This window comes from Anser brachyrhynchus, assembly GCF_964034855.1.
Source record: "Anser brachyrhynchus genome assembly, chromosome: 1".
Classification (NCBI taxonomy): domain Eukaryota; kingdom Metazoa; phylum Chordata; class Aves; order Anseriformes; family Anatidae; genus Anser; species Anser brachyrhynchus.
Genome location: NC_137694.1, coordinates 116,103,794 through 116,125,812, shown reverse-complemented (window position 1 = coordinate 116,125,812; position 22,019 = coordinate 116,103,794). Strand labels below are relative to the sequence as shown.

Sequence of the window (22,019 nt, the reverse complement as noted above, 5' to 3'; positions counted from 1 at the left end):
AAAAAAAAAAAAAACATCCTTCTCCTTGCTGTGTAATACAAAATAGAAATGGCAAACTTGGATGCCTACTGTTTACATTTTACAGTAAGAGGGCAATTTCACACTGCCTACTACTGATGCTGCAATATTTCCAGACCCACTTTTTTGTTGTTTGTTTTAACTCAGTTCATGCCAGAATTAAAATTAGAAGACTCATCAAAAATGCCATGTCTTCTCCATTAGAAGGGGTTTGTATCAGTCCTCTGCCTGTTTTTTTGTTGTGTTGTAACATTGATTTACTTGCAGAACCAGGTCAGCTCTGTGGATGGCCTAGATAAAACAGCGGGGATTCATCCCTTACCCAGTCCCTGTTGCCTGTCAGCCAGCCTGCGACTGTGCCCCTGCCCATGTGACTGTCTCCACACGCAGTTGCAGCTCTGGCCCTACAAACCCAACCATTTCCTGCAGAAGCCTTCAAGATAAGGAATCTCTTTGTACCTAAAAACATCCAGCCTGCACTCACCTAGACTTCCTTTGCCATCTGCAGAAAGTCAATGAATCAAAATCGAAGCAGAAAGCTAAAAGTTAAAAGCATCTGAGCTGATTGCTGAAAGCATACGTCGTACGGCAGGCGTGCTGCAGAGATGTGTGGGTGGCCGGCTGCTTGTCTGGCTGCCTGCCCGCCGCTCCTCACATGCTGGCGGTACACCTCCAGGAATCTGCCCTGCAAGGATCAGCTTCAATGGCACAGACTGCACACTCTTCAGGAGATGTGCACAGACTCCTGGGTTTGGGGAGCTTTTGGGTCTGTGGTTATTTAGGCTTCTGTTTATGAGCCTGTTGTGTAATAAAAAATGTGCTAGGGGAAAGCGTAGCTTTTCCATATCTCAGACGTTATTACTTTGACAGAAATTAAATTATAAGCCCTTATCACCACTTAGGAGTGGAAAGCGCTGAAGGCTACAAACCTCCTGGGTGAACTCCTAACCCTATGGAAAGCAAGGGCAAAATTACTATTGGCATTAATAAAACCAAGTCCTCATTCAATACAGAGGGTGGGGGTGCATTTTCACAAAGAGTCAGGATTACTTATTAACTGACATGCAGAGACTGCGGCACAGACTGCCCATGGTCTCATCAAAGCTTATGGAAATATTCCTAAGATTCTCACTTCCATTGAAACTGCATGTACAAGCTTAATAAGAATCTCCTAAACCCAATATGTGTTTTGGTTTAGATATAACTTATTTTCAATAGAACATGCTTAAGCAATTACATGTTTTTTGCTGTTTTCTAAGGTTAATATCCATTTGGGAAAATGAAAGTAGGAGTGCATTATTCTGTGTTTTATTAAACCACATTAGTTACCAAGCTTTAAGTAGCCTTCTCAGTAGGAAATAAATCTCACCACACTGGCTAGTAAGTTTAGACTACAGATACTGTACAAAAGCAAACTGGCTGTGAATGCATTATTTCTAATACTGTATTTCTTTTATTATGTATCTGCAATAGCTGTCTTTCCTAGAGGCAAGATGTAAGAAATGTTTTGTTGTTTTCAAGCAGAAGTAAGGATGTAAGTTTTGCAACCTAATTTTTCCTAATTCATCCATTTGCTTATTCTGAGATCTCCATGGAACTAGATACATAAATTTTACAAAATTCAGCTGCCTGTTTCTTTTTGCCTGAGCACTTTCTGGCAAAGGCAGATTCTCCAGTGATGCTAATGACTACAGATCCTTTGGCACACATGGAAATACAAGTAACTCCAATGGAAATCTGCTCCAGGTAACCAGAATACCATTTTTCTTAACATCTGCTAGATTTCACATTAAGTTTTATCTGGGTACAAATTATTTAAAGAGAACTGATAGCTCTTTTTCAATCCAAGCTTTGAATTTAGACCTTCACCTTTCTCTTTGTCATTCATGTCTGAATAGGTATAAGGTTGCTTTAGAACATGCAGACCTGCCATAAGTTTATCTCGTCCTGACCAGAAGTCTACTGTGCTTTGCCTCGAGATTTTTCCTAGCTGTGTGCTGCTCCTTCACTGACTTTTCTCAGTTTTTCTCATGTAGCCACACTTCTGCTCTCACAAAACTCCCTGGTGATGTCCTTTTGACTGAATGGAAATGCAACCTTTTTTCTAAGTTTGCCCTCTGAGTTCTTCTCCTGCTTCTCAAGAAGCAATGCCACTCAGTCATCTTTCAGTCTTCACAGTGTATCTCAGGATAGGATTCACACGAGCTAATTCCAGCACAGGTACCTAATGCACACTGGTTGTATGAGCACCCTTGAGAGCTTCCAGAGAGGGAAGTATCAGCAGGGGATAATTTATCTCATTGTTACTGTAAATGTATCCTGAGCTGGCCAGGTAGATGTGTCTCCACAAAAAGGCTGAGAGGTTTAAAACTTCAAAAGGCAAGGAATTAGTTAAACATGAACTACAATGATGAAGTTTTACTTGGAGAAAGCTGTTACATGACAAGGAAAGACATAAAAATAAAAAGCACTTAGTCATCACTCTTGCACTCTGTTCTTCTGGTTTCTAGAACTCAACCAAGCCAAAGATCCAGACCATCCTGCACCATTTTTTCCTGCTGCGTCTGGGTGCCCACAGCATTTGTGGTCCTCAATCCTCCCAGCACTTTCTCAAGCTCTCCTTGAACAGCAAGTCATGAGCACCATAATGGGAATTTTTCCCTGCCTCTTTTGCTTCCCATACTCAGTGATCTCCAGCATCTGCTCCACTGAGAAGGCTTTGCAGCTTCCCTTAAGAAGGAGCAAAACTCTCCCTTGTAGGGTTCCTCCACACCCACTCTTCATAGAGGAATGCCACCCTGCTGGGAACAAATAAAAAAGCCCAAATATCTTCTGTCACAACAGGATAAGTCTATGACATGAAGAACAGAATGGGTCTACTTCTCTGCAGATCACAGAAAGAGCCTTTCATTTTGCTCTTAAATTTTAGATTATTATTAATCCAAAATGGCCAAAGATACCAGTGCAAAACCAATGTTTAAAATATCTTATAAGATGGCAGGGGGCATAGCAGCAGCTTTAGTGTTTTGTTGTTGGTGGTTGTTTGTTTGTTTGTTTTTCTCAAACACACACAGAATAAGCGCTAATTCAAATGTTGGTTAGACAAGACACATCAAATCTGTTTCTGCACACCATCTTATCCCAGGCCATAAGGTGATGTGAAGATGAGTGAGTGTGTGTCCTTGTGGCCATATTTAGGACAAAATTCTCAGGATATGTGTCAGGCAAGGAATCCCAGGAGCACAACCAAAACTTTCAATACCACTTTACCCTATATGAAAGAGCTGAAGGAGGGAAGGATCTCATAATCTGGCCTATTACCACGAGTAACATGTTCACCTCTCGATTTTCAGCACTTTTTCATTTTGGGACAAGTTCTTTTAGCTGGACTTTGTAAGGGACAAATAAACAATTGCTTGTTCCTATTCTAATGCATTATCCACACACTGTGAATCACCTCATGAAAGAAGCAGCAGTATGTGTATTTCCATTACATTTAGTTTCTTTTGAGGCAAGAGAGAAATGATACACCAACACCACAGCTGGTGTGTCTCTGTTTTCATAGACTTGGAACAAAAAATCTTAGAGGTTAATCCAATGCCTCTCTTCAATGTATATTTCACTTAATTCAGAATTTACAAGGAACAAAAACCAAAATGTAGTTAAGTTGTAGGAAGAAGGGTATCAGCTTTTAATTAAAGTGTTGGGGCTTAGAATTGCTAGTGCTGAGCTATGCAGTAACAGTTTATGGCTGACATGATACAACAAATGCCTCTCACATAAGTCCATTTTTCCAGATTTTTAAAATTAAAATTTTAATTTTAAAATTAAAAAAAAATCATATTTGTGTTCTTGCTTTACAGAGGCCATATATTTTAATTAAAAATCATTTAGAACCAGTAGGTTTCTGTAGCCAGACATTATGCTTCTGTTCATTTCACCAAACTCAATGCCTATGCTTACAAAAGACCACTCTTAAAAGAGGGATGTGTGCACTTTTACTCCAGGGTATAGCCTCTTTAAGATTCATTGGTAAACAACAGGTGGATAGAATCTGGCTTCCTTCAAAACCCCTCAGCATGTCCTCTGAGTATATTGTTTCTGTGTCAGGGCATCTGTGATTGATATGAACAGTCTGTAGCAGTTTAACTAATTACCATGTTTTACTTTGAAATTATGGCAGGAGCCAAAAACCTTAGGATAGCTGTTTCTTATCCCTAAATCCAAAGTAAAAAGATTTCCTTTTTTTTATTATCATTATTATTTTATCTTTTTTTTTTATTAACCTCAAATTGCACCAATATATTCATAGTGATTTCTGAGATCTTTTTTTTTTCTAAATTAACATTGCCATCTTCAGTTTGTTTCCTATCCACAGATTTGTTTTTATTGACACAGATCTTTTGCACTTTTAAACTCAGTGTCAATTTACCTGTGTTCTTTGGAAGAGATAACTGTGATGGCAGAAATAACTCCAGTATGACCAAAAATGAAGGGATTGATGAGTATCTCAAACTCTTTTAATACAACAAGAGATACAGAACAGGTAGAGGCAATATCAGCTTTCAAATCTAACCATTTAGGGCAAGGGGTTTCTTGCTTAGCTTGCTGTGTCAGCCTGAACTGTACCATGTTTCAAAACATTATTATTTTGTAGGAGCATAAGGCTTTTAAACTAGTTATTATACACTTTGGAGCCTTACCAAAGACACCAACCCCCAGACAAAATTGTAATAAATAGCGGTAGAGAGAAAAGTAGATACTTCAAAGCCTAATTAAGTATTTTGATTAGTTCATACTTGCTGCATTTTGGCTGCTGTTTATAATTAATTTTATTATCTGATGTTAGTCAGTGGTGGTATTTCAACTACTTCTTTGTTTACTTAATTGGGCAGTTTATAATAATCACTTTGGAGAAATACATTTTGCTCTTTGCTTTTATAACTGATCACATTTCACTAAGCCTTTTTTGCCCTTTCAGTTTCAATACCTTTCATAACACTGGCAGAATTTACCCCAAGCAATAAACAAGCTTTCAATTTGCAGTGGCAAGGTACTGAGCCTCATTTCTTACCTACAGTCAAAAACAGACCTTCCTTTACCATCAGCCATTTTTTTCCTGCAATATGCAACCTATTTCCCTCTAGCACCAATTTGCTATTTGTGTTCATAATAGTGAATTCTTGCACCTATGAAGAGGCCCACAGAAAAGGAATGTCAGTCACTGAGCCTTGCCATCAAATGACTGCAAGATCAGAGTCAGTAGCACTTTTGACTTTTAAAGTTAGTTAATTCCTTTCTCCTATTTAAGCAAGCCAGTAATTTAGTAAGAAGACAGATGAGCAGATATCCAAAACTGATTTATATTGAAATATGTTGATGATGCAAATTGAGGCAGTATTCTCTGTAAGACAGAAAAACTGGGAATATCATAGTGACTTGCATGACCTTGAAGACTAAAGTAATAGGTATGGAATGAGATTTAATAGTACAAAGTGAAAAGTCATGCTTTAAGGAGAAATTCCTGCTGTCAGGTACAGACATGATTGGACTGACAAGAAAAGAGAGAGAATTGGCTGTATCCTCCTCAGTCAGAGGATAACAGAGCCACCAGTGCAATATAACCATAAAGAAGTAAATGTGATCGTACATCATATCAACTAGGACATTTCCTCTAGAGTGAGGGAAATACTGTTTCTGTTGTGCATGACACTGATGAGCCCTTTTCAGTAATACTGTCACAATTCTGGTTCCTCCTGCACAAGTAAGATGAATTTAAACTGATATTGTACAGAGCAGGACCAGCAAGCTGATCAGGAGAATGGAGAGCTTGAGGTATAAGGAAAAGATTGCAAGAACTCATCTAGTTTACCTTATGAAAATAAAGACTAAGAAGGGATTAAGTTATTTGCTATAAATATATTGGATCAGATGAAGGGAAGGGAGGAAGAGATGTAAATATGGCCTTAAAGGTATTGAAAAATTCACTACCGGAACAAAAATATTTCAACTAGATGTGTAAAATTTTAAAGTACAATGCAAAGGTGGATTTCTAAGCATCACAGGAGTGAGTAATGTTTGAGGAATTATAGCAAGAATTAAATAAATAAAACACCAGAATGATTTTACAGTAAACTACAATCACCGAAAGAAAGGAATGCCATAGGAAGGATCCAATGACCTTGCACCTTGTTTCTGGGTCTTCAGTCCAAAGCCAAAACAGGTTAACACAGCTGAGTTTTTATGATCCATATATCAGTAAATGGGAGGCTGGAGTATACAAGGTAGGCAGTAACTGACAGTAAAGACTAGATGCAGTGACTGAGAAACAGTCCTGGACTGCTCTATAATGTATATAAGGAAGACCACAGATGCCATGTTTATCCTGGCCACCATAAGAAATATTTACCTCTTGAAAATTAAAATTCATAATTGATTAAGAAATCCCAGGCAGAGAGAGAGAGAGAGAGCGGTGAAAGGAGTCAGTTGTGATAATAAAAAATAATAAATAAATAAATAAATAAATAAATAACGTTGACATAATTCCACATAAAAGGAATAAAAGGGGTTTAAAATAAAGCAAGATTTGATTAATTAAATTGGCATGGTAAAAAAAAAAAAAACACTGTTTCGTATGATTCATATGTATACTAGAACTTAAGTAGAAAGAAAGAAAAATACTCACAAAGATATTTGTTCTCCCATCATGAAGCTACATATTGCAAAAGACAGTTTGCACATCAAGTGGGATACTGTGGAAAACATGCTGAGATTTTTCTTCTGCATGCACCAAAAGTCCAAGCTTGACATTGCATCTCTGTGATGGTTGCCAAACAGTTTTATATAAGCAGTTTTTATAACATTCTATGATGAGCTTTAGGATTGCTTTTTTGTTTTGTTACCCTGTTAAAAAAGTACTTGATTGCAAATAGGAAATTTGCTTTGTTGTGTCAGGTATGATCCAAAAATACCAGCAACGGTAAACTTTGCCCCGCAGAATACAAAAGATAGATAAAGGGCAAAGGGGATAAGGTTATTTCAAACCTCTCCATAATAAATCTTGGCCACTGTGAAACCTAACTCCATATTTATAACCATTCCCTATCTTGACATCCAGAAACAGGAGTGCTAGCAAGTGAAATAGAAGCCTCTGCACAGTAAAGCAATCTTAAATATCAGACAGGTTTTCAAAACAGCTGTGCTAGGTTTACCAGATTGCATTATGGAAATGTTAGACACCAAAAAATCATGCATTGATGTGTAAATAAGGAAAAAATGGGGGTGGTAGGCTGGGAAAGAGAATTCCCTCTGGTATTCTTCCTGCCAGAAAACAAAATCAGACAGCTTCCACCCACTTGTCTCTCCTTATCTCCCCTATAGTTTCCAATGGCTTGCTCTGCAAGATTTCCCCAACTTCAACAAGCCATAAAACCTACTGAGCATTCTAAACTACTGCTAGATTAGCAAATTTTGACCCTTTGTCAATATTATCAGGTTGTGTGAACCAAAACTGTTTTAACTGATCTTTAAGCAGACATTTTTAAAAACCGTTTTTCTTACTGCTGTGCAAAAAAGCTCTCAGTGTCAGCATATGGTCTGAAGCAATATCTAGACTTACACTTTCTAGGCCAGTGAGATAAATTGTAAAAATGAGAGGAGGAGCAAAGGAAGCTCTATGCAAGGAGACTTCTCCAGATATGCCAGATGATTTGTTCCCTTTGTACATCAGAACTCCCTCAGGCCTGATCTGTATGTGCTTTTTGCTTTGCAACAGTGTCTAAAAGCCTTGGTTCACAACCAGCTAGCCATAATACTGTCAAAGGGTACATCTTAGACACAAAACCAGATGCTTTCTGATGCATTCAGGATAATTTTGATATCTACAGGTTAAGCACCATAATTTTGAGAACTTTGGACAAAATTTGTCTTACAGCTAAACAACAATCCTTTAATAAGACAAAATAAAACTATTAACTTTGTTAAATAGAACTCAGAATTCATGTATGAAACACTATTCTGTGGCCAAAATTCTTCTGCAGACACATTTCAGATTCATCTGTTCACCCCTTCCAAAGGAAAGGAGGAACATATACCAAGAAAAGTAGACATTTCAGAACCCAGAGGGAAGAAACAAGAGCTCTGGCTCAGTTTCAGCAGACTTCAAATATGTCATGTTGTTTGTCATGCATGGGACTGCATTTGCAGGATGCACACAGCAAGCAAACCCCACGCATGCAGGACTGGCATAGGTGATTTTGTGCATTGGAAACTGTCGTGCAGGTAGCAAGTTGATGGCATTGCCTGCACTTATGCATGTGAATTAGATAATGCTAGCATGAAGTTATTGTCACGAGTTTGCAGGATCAGGTCATGGGAATAACACATGCTTTCTCATTTTGTACCAGGAGCTGTAACTTCACTGAAATACAAGCATCTCCAGTTGGCAAGCATACATCAAAATCACTCACAGGGAGGTGCTGGCAAGTGGCTTCACCATGTGTAAAATTGCATTGGCAAAATGAAAACTGGAAGGGAATAATCATGTGTCAGATTTTAGATTAGGCAGATAGTCTCCATATAATCTCTCTGCAACCTCCACACAATCTCTACACAATTAACTGTTGGTGAGGGAGTGAACCTCCTAAGGGCAATCCATGACCCAGTTTGGTTCAGGTGCTATGAATAGGCCTCTCGGGTGTCCTGTCTTTCTCCGGTGGCCTAAGAAGAGCTATCTCTTCATGTAATCCCTATGGTTAGGCACCTAAAGTAGAACATACCAATTCTCTTCACCTCCTATGCTTATCAACCTATGCCCCTGCTTCTCCTACTGTTTAAGGAACATACTCTTAGTTCCAAAAGCAGTTCCAAAAGCATTTCCAAAAACCTCAAGCTGATATAAACTTCTGCTCCTGACATAAACTGCTCCCTCAGGCAAAGCACGGGTCTGGTGAAGTCTAGTTGTTTCTGGGACTATCTGTCCAAAGAGGAGAGGGAGGGATCTCTGAGTCAAAACCCATTAACTGAAATCACCTGGAAAAAGCAACACAGATTTAGAGACTGTCAGTTCAACCACTGAACTGGCATTTAAATGAAATACAAGGGGAAAAGAAATCTCAGCAACATACAGGTCAGACATTTGCCTGGGACTTGAAGAAGTAGTAGGCATATTTTCTGTGTGTGCGAGCATAAATATTAATAGACTCTCAGAGGTTCTTCAGTGAGATTCATGGAGCTGGCTTTGAGAAAACTGCAACTGAGACAAATAGATTGAAGGGGGACAGCAGGTTAAGTATAAAATTATTATTTGTGCACCTGTTCAAGAGCCATTTTAATTTTTGAGCCCCAAGAGAAAAAAAGTGCCATTTGGAATGCACAAGAGTTTGCTCAATTTAATGATTCTATATGGTTCCAAGCTCAATGTAACCATCCATATGCTGTTCCTCTTGAAATATTTAACAATTAATAAAGATAAAAGGACTTATCACATATCACGTGGTGTCAGGATCATGAAGTCAAGGATAAGCTCATACATATCCTTGTTACACAGACGTCCTTCCTCCACTTTGAATATACTCACTTTTCCTACTGTGTTGGCAAAGGAAAGCATGAAAAATTAGTAACAGGTGGAGCAGGCTCTAGACAAGCAACTTCAGCTCAAAGGGCAGATACCATTTCAGTAGATGTGCTCCTAGCCTAATGGAAGAGATTTTAAAGAAAACAGTAATTTGCAAGAAGAAATTAATAGTCATGCAAACCTCCAAGAAAGAAGAGGTCTTCTATTGCTCTTTTCAGTGAGGTTCCTTTTTATGGCAAAAGCTAAAGAAACTAGAACACAGCCATTTTTTTGATTAACATGTTATAATACATCCACAACAAAAATGCATGGACTTGGATGAGATTAGAAAGGAAAAAAAAAAAAACCTCCCAGAAAGTACACTAGGAAATGTAGGAAGGTGTGAAGAGGAAGGGTGAGGTGAGAAAGGAAATGCAAATAAGGAGATTTCACAAGCTAAAGTGGTGCTGGTTTAAAATACTACTTTTGTCTCAGAAGGAGAAAAAGATAAGATCACTGGTGATCCGTGGTCACAGAGCACAGATGAGCTGTGGAGCTGATGGTTGTGCTTGCAGCTAATCTCAGAAAAAAAAATGCAGAGAAGCTGATTTGACACAGAATCATAGAACGGCTTGTGTTGGAAGCGACCTTAAATATTGTCGTGTTGCACCCACCCTCCACCCCCCACCGTGGGCAGGGTTGAAGTGGAAGTGCAGACTTATTTGTTACCTAAAGAGCCACAACCCCAGTCTGCTACCCACTGCATAGCTTGGAATATGGGTAATTTAACAAAGTATAGTCAAGAGAGATAAAAGGCAAGGTGAAGCATCCTCGAAAGGATACATCCTACAAGGAAAATGGCCAGGATGATGTCTGGCAAATATCTTCTTGGTTCTACCTTTTTAGCTAGGTTTTGTAAGAGAAGGAGGCTTAAGTAAATTGTCTGTCTGTGTCTGAACATGTGCACCTGTTTGTCTGGCAGCCACCATTCCTTCCTAGGAATGTGGACTCTGGTGGCCAGTTTCAACCAAACCTGAGTGGTACAGTAGTGGCAAAGACACCAACGGGCTAATCCTCGAGGAGGAGGGTGGTGGAAGATGCTATTAAGTGTCGTAAAAGAAGTGGAGGCTTGCTTGCAGCGTGAGACCAGCCCTCAAGCACCGTAGAAGCCCTGCGGGACACAACCCCTTGTCTGCTGCCCTCCACTGCTCACCTGGCCGCACTCTTGCTTCCTCCGGACGCCTCACTGGGGAGGACGCACCTGGGGACAGAGAGGGACGGTCCCGCGCCTCCACCTGCACCTTGGAGCACCCAGCAGGGCGACAGGCTCCCGGAACAGACTCCACACTCCGCGGGAGGGCGGCACAGGCTGCGGGCAGGGCCGCCCCCGCGGAAGAAGCGCGCCGCCCCCGACGCCCCCCGACGCCCGCAGGTGGCGCTGCCTGCAGCCGCGCTCAGCCCCGCCGCCGCCGCCGCCGAGCCGGCCGGGCTAGCGCAGCCCCCCGGCGCCGGCCGCAGCCCCTGGGCCCTCCCGCGGCTTCCTCGGCGGGGCCGCGCTTCCCCCGCCTCCCCTCCCTCCTTTTTCCCTCCCTCCCTCCCTCCATCCCTCCCGCCGCGCTCCGCGCATCGCCGCCTCCCCCGTCCCCACGCCAGGCGGACACGGGGGCGCCGCCGCGGCTGTCCGGTGGCCCCCCGCTCCTGAGGCCAGCAGAGCCGAGCGGAGCCGAGCCGAGCCGAGCCGAGCCGAGCCGGGAGCCGGCGGGTGCCCGTGGCTGCGGCGCGGGAGGTGGGCGAGCGGCGCGGGGAATGGAGGACCCCAAGAGCAGCCTGGGGGCCGTGTGACAGCCGGCGGCGCTCGCACACACGCACACGCTCGAAGCGGCCGGGAGCCGGACCCGGTGCAGAGCCGGGCAGCAGCGCCCTGCCCCGTCCCGCGGGGAGCCAGCATGGAGTAAGAGCAGCGTGCCGCCACCAGGTAAGGCGGGCAGGGTTCCCCGAAGGGACTCGGAGGACGTGAGGGCTCGGGGGTGGCGTTTCGGTGCCCGGCGGCTCGTGTCCGACGCGTTTCTCCAGCCCCCCCAACACGCACCCCCCAAGAAACGCCCTTCCCCGAGCCCCTCGGCAGCCACGGCGGCGGTGCCGGGAGATGCGGTGTGCGTTACTTATGTAACCGGGGGGCGAGCGGTCTCAGCCGCTCCCCACCGGGCAACCGGCGAGCTGGCGGGCGGGGAGCAGAGAGGGGACACGGGGGGGAGGGCGGCGGGGGGCTGGCGGCCGGCCCCAGCGGCCCCGTTTCCAGCTGCCGTCGCGGGAGCCTCCCGAGAAGGGGCCCCGCGCCCTCGGGCAGAGCGGTGCCGCCGCGGACCTGGCCGGGGCTGCGCGGGGGTCCCCACGCTCCGGGGCTCGGCAGCAGGCACCCGCGGGCAGGGGTAAGAGGGGAGACCAGGGTCGCCCCGTCCCGCCCGGTCGCCCCCTCCCCGGCAGCGCTCCGTCTGGGAAAAACTTCAAAGGGAGGGGTGTAGTGGGGCTGTTTTGGCTGCTCCCGTCTCGCTCCTCCTCTGGGAGGCGAGCGGGGGGCGGCCCCGCTGGGGGGAGCCGGGGTCGCGCTGGGCTGAACCGGGCAGCGCAGAGGGCAACCGGGGCCGGGCTGAGGGGACCCGGAGAGGTGCGGAGGGGGTAGAGCGGCCCCGGCCCCGACGGACGGGCAGGGAGGGAAGGGTCTCCTCTGGGGTAAAAGAGCGGCGGGAGCAGAGGGGACGGGGGGTTGTTCGCGAAGGGGCTGCCCGTCTTCTCTTCGTCGGAGGGAGAGCGAGCTCTGTATCACCATGGCGACCTGAGGGAGGAAAGAGCTAAATAAATAAATAAGTAGGAGATAACTCCCCCCTTCCCCTCCCCCGGCCCCCGCCGCCGCTGCCTCCCCTTTCCTTCCAAGTCCCGTCGCAAAGAGGGGGGGAGAAGAGATATCGCAGACAAAACTTTCCTCTCGTGGTAAAAGCGTTAAAGAGGCCGGGGGCCGCGGTGGGGAAGGGATCTCCGCACACAGCCGCGGGGATGCCGGTGCCCGGCGTGGAGAAGGGGAGCCCCTTCTCCAGCCGCGGCGGGAGGCAGGTTTCGCGGGAGGGAGAAGCTGCTTCCAGGCGAGCTCCACACCGCTGCTTACACCAGCCTCCCCCTCCGCTCCCCGGCCGCTCCCCTCGCTCCGCGCCGGCCGCCGGGGCTCTGCTTCCCCCGCTTCAGCACCGCGAACAGCGGTGGGTTCAGCACCATGGCCAGCGGCCGGGACCGCCGGGGCTCCGGGAGGCAGCGGGAGCACCCCTGCAGGCGCCCCCGAGGGAGAATCGGTTGCCTCTCTCAGCTGGGGACACCCCTGAAAACCCCATGCTGCTCCCCGCAGGGTGTTGGGAACCGTAGGAAGCCTCACCTAGGGCCGCTAAACTTTCCTGAGGCAAACGGCTGCGGGAGCTGAGAGCGCAAGTATTAACGAATGGCATGCTCTAAACGAACTTACTTGAGCTTTTTTGTGAAGAGAAACAACTTCTTGTGAGTCTTTTGTAGTGGTTCTCAGGAGCTCGTTATGGCTCCCCAGCATGACCGTTCACATGCACAACGTTCATAAAATGAGCCCTGCAGAAATGGTGAAAAATATATGCTCTCAACTTGTTTTCCCGAGGAAAACTTGTGGAGAAATTGCACTTAAAGAAACTGCAATCTTAGCTTTGGGAGATACCACACTGCTGAGGTGTACAATTGCACAGGTGAAGTTTGTGCCAGTCAGACAGGCGTGTTCAACTAATTAGAAAATCACCTATTGATCAGGAACTGCTCTCAGACATTTGGTGCACAGTTTAAAGAAATATACAAAGGGGGAGGGAGGGAAGGATTCAGGCTGGTGACAAAAAATAAGAAAATAAAAATAAAAAATATATATTTATTACACTGATAAGCTGTGAATTATTGGCTCAATGTTGCTATACATATCTCGTACTAGTAGTTATATATGCAATTACTGCTTCAGACTAGGAAAAATATTCTAGAAAAGTAAACAGCATAATGAATAATATTCACTAGGGAAGACAGAGATGGATTAGTCACTTTTGTGCTGTTCACTGTGTCAGGATGTTCTTTTTTCATTAAGCAAACAAGATTTATTTAACCTTACCCTGGTCCTGATGGGCAGTAAACTATAGATACATGCAGAATTATTGGGTTTGAGTCTAAATTCCCAGACAATTGAGGTTATGCTTCAGCTATAATCACATTTTCAATTCACACCTGCTTCTAGATTCCTTCTTCGCTATAAATTATCTGTTTCAAATAAGTCCAGAGACAATTGCATAGGTGATTCCTATCTGTGCATGGGAGGTAGTCAGGATCTCTACTCATGCAGGAACCCCAAGTAAATTTATCTCTAAGAATTATAGATGAAGTGAAGTCCTTTAGTAAAGAACTGTAGATCCACTTTTTGCCCAAACTACACTTCAGGACAAGTCAAGTGAACTAACAAGTTAAGCCTTTATGGAAATAGAGACATGAATTTCTTAATGACAGGCCCAACATTTTCAGGCTTATCTCATTAGGAGTGTAGAAATTAAGGACTAAACTGTAAGTATGGGCTTCGGAACTCATTACTTTCCTGTGGGAAAATGGGAAGAAGTAATAGATTACAAATCTTCAGGGCAGTTACTAGCTCATTTATTAAACTTGAAGCTATTGATTTTGTTATGTAAGGCAATACTCCTGCAGTGTCAGAATAATTTTATCAGATAATTACAAAATGATTTTACCTTGTGAGCAACAGAACTATATACATATATATATGAACATCAATGAAAATCCCACAACCACAACCTCAATCAGTTTAGTAAATGACAGAATTCTTTACAGAATTTTTGCCAGTGCATTTGCACAAAATTTAATACAAGCTTCCCAAGATGCATTATTTTCTGCAGAAAACATTTTTTTCACAAGCATCTATTTGTAAACTTGTTTTATATTCATTCAATTTATGAAAGAGAAGTATGATTTAATTTTCATAAAAAAAATCCAACACAAGGAATTTACTCAAATATTTCATAGATGTTAATCCTATGTTGTTCTTTCTTTCACCTATAAATACCAAGAACTCTGGACAATGTTGAAGTAAGCTTACTGGTTTTGTCATGATATCCTTATAGTATTTTTTTTCAAGAATGTATTTATGTGTTTCTACAAAAGTAAGAAGTAAAAGAATGCATATAATTCAGATAAATTAAGCTGTCTTAAATAGTAGTGGTTTATGCCTTGTAGAGTGCATGTATGTTCATGTTTTTTTCTTGTTTATTTTCATTGTTATTAAAAGCATTAGAGCTCTGATCAGTGTTTTTATCATCTGCTTGCTACAAAATGTTGCTTTTAACTGGGAAAATTAAACACTGACAGTTTTAAGAGAGATGGTGTTTATTACATTTATGTAGATACATGATTTTTAGTGATGGAGGCAGTTTGATAGTAGAAAATGATATTCTTAGTATATTATGTATCAATATTTAATAGTGATTATGCAGAAACCGACCAACACCTTTTAAACAATGAAAGCTAAATTTACTGGCCGGTAGACCCAAGGAAAGAGTTCTAATCTCATTCCTGCTTGACAGAGATTTCCTGGAAGATAGTTGTGTATATTTTTTTAAACTGTGTGTCAGATGTATTACTAAAATGCTATTGGTATTTGAAATACAGTTATATTACCTGTGTTATGAATAGCTGAAATTATAGACTTGAAAATAAGAGGTTACTAAATCCACTTTTTCATACAACAATACAATTTTTAATTATGTGCAAGGGTGCTGACTCTCATGGCACCTGGAAGCTTTCAGCTTTTCAGATTCAGCTAAATACTACTGCCAGTATTTTGGATTGTGTGTCAAAAGGACCGCCCGCCCCAATTCAGCATACTGAAAAAGAGAATGGTAGCTGTCCTGTCCATGCAGGGGCTGGAGGAGGAAAAAACTCAGAAGTCATGTGCAGAGATTGACATTTTTTAGTCATTATATACTTTGGTATGTCAACTGCAAAGGTACTGTGCTGCAAGTATGAATTATAAGGAGGCTCAAAGCACCATCCTCATTTAACATATCACCCATGGTACTTCTAGTAGGATATCATGCAGGGCTAAGAGAATTTCACAACAAAGGAAATATACCTTATTTACAGCTTAAAGGAACATTAAAATGCATTTTTGCTAGCTAATGACATGCACTTTATTGTCAAGCTTATACATATGGCCAGCAGAACATCCTGCCTTCTGGTACAGGGAAAAAAAAATAAGAAAAAAAAATAAGAATAAAGTTCTTAAATGATGTGCAATTTCTACCAGCAGTTCAGGTGAATGGATCCTCATGGCCACACGATGACCAGTAAAATCAGTGAAGATCCCTGTAAATGGAGGGACTGTATACAGTCTTGACTGCAGAAGCCCCAGTCAATGGCAGAGGTTGCAGGACAGTCTCTAACATAAACAAGAAGAACTTTTGCTCTGGAGTATTAGTTAATAGAGTTTTGTATAAAAAAAAAAAAAAAAATCACCTAAAAGGTGAAAACCCATTGATTCACTGTTTCTGTTTGTCAGTTACAGCTTCAGGTCAGCCATTAATGGTATCTGCATATGAGGTACAACATGATATTACCAGTATAAGCATCCACAAGAATAGGAATCATACCATTACTGTAGCTCTAACCGACAATAAGATGAGAAAAGGCATTGCTTTATTACAATAGTATATATTACCTCAATATTAGGAAAAAAAAAAAAAAAAGGGCCTATTCTATCTGGCTTGTCTATACCTCAAAATGAATGCAAGAATTTGGATGGAAGTATATATTTATAACATAGACAATTCTTCAGTTTGAATATTATTTACTTCCAAGAAACATTTTCTTTCTTGTCTCATTTTGGTAGGAAAATAATATAGTATATCCAAGGGCAGAACTAGTTAGAAAACTTGAAAGGGCAGAAAACATGTTAGAAAAATTAGAAAACTTGAACTCTCTCACACATAGCTTGCAATTCACAGGACTAAATCACAGTCCTACAGAGATGTAAGTTTTTAAAGCATTTGCATTAATAACACTGTTAGTGCAGACAGTGAAGGCTCATTCAAACATTTAAGTCAGAAAGGCTGATATTAAACCTTACTGCCAATGACCTACCCATTCATGTACGTCATAAGTGGTTCATACTGAGGGAGCTAACCTTCAGACTTTGCAATGTATGTAGAGACCTGAGCCTTCAGAAAAGTATCCCAACCAGAGGAAGTATCTGACTCATCCTAACTCAGAGACTTCAGGCAATTGTTGCAAATGTAAATGTGGTCTTTGTCATTCAGTTGCAAGGCAGTGACACCTGATCCTCGTGTGCCCCAATGGCTAAAGAGAGTGGCTGGAGACAGTGTTGGTGTGGAGAGGAGCTTTAGCCAAGCTTTGTCCTACATCTTACCACAGCCCTGCAGACAGACCCTTAACCTTGAATTTCATTTCCCTTCATACCTTTTGACCTAACTGCATCAGGTCTTTAAGTTCAACCGCACCTTTAGAAAGAGAAGTCCTACTTCTGATTGCTGCTGTCGTACCAGTCACAGCAATTCATAGTCAAATAAACAGTAAAGATCATAGGTTTATACAGCTGTACTGTGTTATTCTGTATTCATTTAATCTAGATAGACTGTTGGAGCCTGACCAGAGGAAGCCACCAGTGCACAGGACATATTGAGACTCTCTGGAGCAGAACGCTGGGGCTTGTTTCCTAAGGAAAGCAGAGTGCTGACATTTGTGCTGAATTCTCAGGAAAAAAAAAAAAAAAAAAACTTTTGGACAAGAAAACAATAATGTGCAGATTGAAAGGGTGAAATAGAAGGCTGAAAGAAAGAACAAGATGATGAGAGAAAGAGAGAGCTCACGAGAGCATAGTTAATTCAATGCTCTAATCAACTGTGTTCTGCAGTGCTTTATCATAAGCATCCCTGCATTAGGCTCACCAGCTCAGAGCACTTTGCAGCATTGCAGGAAATCCTCTGCTTTTTGCTTTCTATTTAAAACAAAACAAAACAAACAAACAAAAAAAACCTCTCATTGTATCTAGTCAATACAGACAAGTTTGTCAATGAAAGCAAAGGAGAAATTATCTCACATAATTTAGTATTTATCATACTCAAGACATTAGCAATTGCCTCAAAGTATTAATTTGAAGAATGAGAAAATAATGACATTTCCTACCTTCCTACTTTTTCTCCCGTCATCTCCTGTTGACACACACAGTCTGCAGTTTCTATCTGCTTGTAGATCAATTTTCCATTCTTGAAAATAAGCATTTATTCTAAGTGATTGTAATTAAGATGCCTCTTCTTCCAGCTCAGTATCTGTCTGGACATGAAGAGGTAATTCCTCATTGATTTCTATGGGGCTAGATTTCCGCAGAAAAATCTTCAACAGTCAATGTCTGCTTTTCAATAATAGTTTTCCTGGGCTCCCTGTAGAGTTGGTGAGAAGAGACAGGTAACTCTAAAGTGAAACTTCAGTCCAGCAAAGGTCTCAGTAGACCTCTAGAGTTGTCACATTTTGGTGCTTCAGGTTTCACAGGATGCATCTCAAATAAGTAAACCAATGTAGCATCCTATTTTTGCAGAAGGTGTGGAAGATGAAACCCTGTTTTCAGAGCTTCCAGACAGAATTGTACCCACTAAATTTCTTGATTTTCATGGTCCTACATCACTGTTTTCCTGGCTGACTTATAAAAATCTCAAGAATACATGGAAGTAAAGCTTGGTGTTATTTTCTCCCATTGTTTCTGATGATCTTCAGCTGCAGCATGGAGCAGCTCAGCACTTCCTGATCTCAGAGGTGGCCTTGAACCATTAGAACTGGAAACAACAGCAGGAGTGGAGAGAACATAGATATGCAAGGGTAGAAGGAAACCTTTTTTGGTAATTAAAACCAGTGGTTGTTTAAGGACATCAAGAGTGCCATCAGTTGCAGTGGGCTCTGAATCATGGCCTCTGTGTCAATGTGGAGATGAAAGAAGGCTGAGCTGGAAGGGAAGTAATGGAAACTGTGCCAGCTCCAGTAGAAACAGTACAGACATGGTGCTGTATTCTCCTTAGCATGCTACTTGCTTTCTCTGGTACAAATGCAGGAAAGCATATTGGTTTGTGCTTCAGCCCTTTTAGATGGGAGATAAATAAAATGCCTCATTTAATTCTTTACTGAATGAGAACTAGGGATTATCAGATCTTCACCCAGCATTATTTTTTACAGGGGAGGAGGAGAAAGGAGGCTATTAGGTTGCAGCCCATTAACACTACCCAGTGTGGTGTGAACATCAAACTGGGGCTGCCCCATAAAATGCAGTGTCTCTCCAGTAATCTTGCAATTCTCGGATGTTACAAATTGCTGTATAAGAATTTTAATACTTCAGGTAGTTAATCATGTTAAATAAACTAGATACCCGTTTATCTCAGCAAAGTATCCGGCAGGGATAAGAACAATCTTTATGAAGCCGCTGTATTCCATCTATTAGGCATAATTACATTAAAGCGCAAAGTGCATTAGAAGTCTTTCAGGATTAAAAACAAAGTAATGCTAATCTACTTTCCAGAAATATACTGAAGTTATTAATAAAATCAGAAAGAGAAGCAAGCAAATAGAAGATCCTATGTATTAACAAAATTGTCCAGCAATATGTGCAATATTCTAGTGATGGTGACTATAATTATATATAGGGTATTTACAGTATGATTTTGTGGTAGTTGTTGATCAGTGTTGGTTTGGCAGTTGTGAGTGCTATGAGTGCATGTGAGAACACAGATCTCATGTAACTGTTCTCTAGACATTCATTGCCATTACTTCTTTCTCAATATTTGGATTTACATATTTAAAAAGTGACCACAAACTTCTACAGCATTCCAGTGCCAAATTCTGGGTCTGACTGAGTTCTCCATCTCTAGTCAGAGATGCTACACACAAATTTAAGACAGTGAAAATCTGGAAGGGGTGGGAGGGAGAAAATGTCAAGAGAGAAGGAATAAAGACATACAAAAAAGTGAAAGGAAAAAAATAAACAACCCTTGAACTGGATCATAAACCCTCCCACATTCAGAACAATTAATTCCACCGTTCTGGGGTCACTCTCTGAAAATGTAAGGCTATTTCCAACTTCTCAATATTGTTGATTGCTGTTTCCCATCTCTCTACCTCTTGCAACTAATGAGTTTATCATTTTCATACAAATCAATCTCTTACCAGGTCACAGGATTCAGAAATACATTTCACAAGAAACTACAACATAGCTAATACACTAAATTAACACTAGCAGTGTCCTTGCCTTATGGACATATAAAAAATAATTACTAAAATATTCTAAACTGCTATCTAGAAAAAAATAATATGCACTGTGTGTAAGCTACAAATGTTTATTATTGTCACGCTGCATTCCAGCATTGTGTGCTGCAGGGAATAACTTTGTTCTGTTCATGAAATAAGAGGTAACAATAGCAGATATGAAAAAAATTCATCTCCAAACAGAATTCAAGCAAAAATACTGTATAAAGTCAAAGACTTAAAATATAAAGAAAGCAGAATTAGGAAGAAGTTCTGGGTTGAACTGTTTTCAAAGAAGAGATCTCATGGTTTGTTTGTTGTTTTGTTTTTAATTACACCCACATTCAGAAGCCAAACTGGTGGGTTTGGGGAATCGCATACAACTCACATCTTAGAAGAGAATTAAGCTGGTGGCTGGTAGGAAAAATCAGGTAGGCCCTTAGAGATGTTGAAGAGAAAAGATGTATGATGTGATCATGACAGAAAGTAATAATAATAAAAGAGACCAGAGGAAAATTTGCTGAAAATGTATAGGAATAGTAAATCCTGCCAACCCGTTACAGAAATAGAATCACGGGAAATATGTGATCTTGTATATGCATTTGAGTCAAAGAGTATTAAAGTCTTTCCATTAATTTCAATGGGTTTCATATCAGACCTTAAATGTAAATTTATTTTAAATAGGCTAGAACATAGGAGAGAGTGGTCTGACATACAGTTTCCTTAGTACAGCTCAGGATGGCTTCATTACTTACAACTGTCAGCAGAAATCTTTGTATAATCCAGCCTAAACTTTTTCCTATTTGCGCTATGTAATTCTAAGAGTACAGCCAGGAGATGGAGAGAAAGTGATTAACTAACATATTTTAGAAGTGTCTACTAATATTCTGAATTCCTTCTTCTTTATGATGATTTTAAGATGCAGTTTCTCACATTTCACTGCAGTACAAGTACATTGTACTCCTATGGGTGTTTAGCAGCTCCCTAGGAATACAGTAAGCAGAGCACATTTCCAACAAAGATGGCTGTGTATCACCCCAAACATTTACCAGAAGTTGGAGCCAGAGTATTTTTGTTTGACCTTGAAAAAAGATCAGTCTGTTTTAGGTCCAAAGCATAGATTTGGGAGTAAATATAAAAATACAATTCAAAGGAGATTATTTTAAAATGGATGGCTGTTGCAAATTGCATAGAATGTCAGTAAACAGCAGTAGATGAGCACATCTGAAATAGAAAAATCAGACGCATAAAAAATGTCATGTTATACTTCCTCACACCAACAAATGAAATATCATCATTCTTCTTAAAAAATCAGAACTAAGTCAGATTTTTGCTATTGCTACTTTCCCTTAAGTAAAATTTTCCATAAAAAAAAAATAGTGCAGGATCAGACCCATATAGATTTGTGACGATATGTCTAAGTTTAAGTTTAAGAGCAAAGCAAAAATAGTTTAAATCAGCTGTTTAGACAGACCACTACGATGAAGTAGAAACTGAGAGAAGAGAAACCATATTCTTCGTGGAAGAGGTATCATGGCTCATAATCATGCTGGACTAGATACTGTGTGAAGATGACCTTCCCGATAAGTAAGCAAACATTAGATCAGGCCTAATGAAAAGTTATTTTCTTGAGCAGTAGGCCCATTGAAATACCAGGTGAAGTTGTAGCCAACAAGTGTGTAGGCAGGGCTACACCATACGGTTCAAGAAAAAGACAAGCTAAGGAGCTGGGCTGTGCAATTGGGAAAGGTGAGAGGAAACACCACCAACTGAATCAACAGGAAATCTTCATGTTGTTCTTTAAAACAAGACCTCAAGCAACCGCCTTATGAGCAGAATAGGGACAAAAGTCAGGCTTCACTTTTTAAACATTACACAGAGGAAGAACTTTAACTTTCTACACCAAGCAGGCTTCTGGCTTCAGGCTAGCTTTTATTTTCAGTGAGACCTAAAGTTGAGTGAGGGTGGACCCAGAGGATGTATTCCAAAACTCAACATATTCAGTCTAAGGAATGAATTTTGTCAGTTGTTCTCATATTCACTTGAGCTTCACCAAAGATGTGCTATCAGGAAAAAAAAAAAAGAGAAACCAAAAAAC

General features: G+C 41.4%; 1 protein-coding gene across 5 annotated transcripts in view; it reads left to right on the top strand.

Moving 5' to 3' along the window:
* Nucleotides 1-11,409: 11,409 nt before the first annotated feature.
* Nucleotides 11,410-22,019, top strand: part of KCNJ6 (potassium inwardly rectifying channel subfamily J member 6) — a 164,257-nt gene continuing 153,647 nt past the window's right edge. For 3 of the 5 annotated variants that reach the window (XM_080594087.1, XM_080594084.1, XM_080594085.1), the window contains exon 1: nucleotides 11,410-11,546. The gene's annotated coding sequence lies outside the window, so the exon portion shown is untranslated. The remainder of the gene's footprint in view (nucleotides 11,547-22,019) is intronic. The other 2 variants (XM_080594086.1, XM_080594083.1) reach the window with 2 other exon arrangements.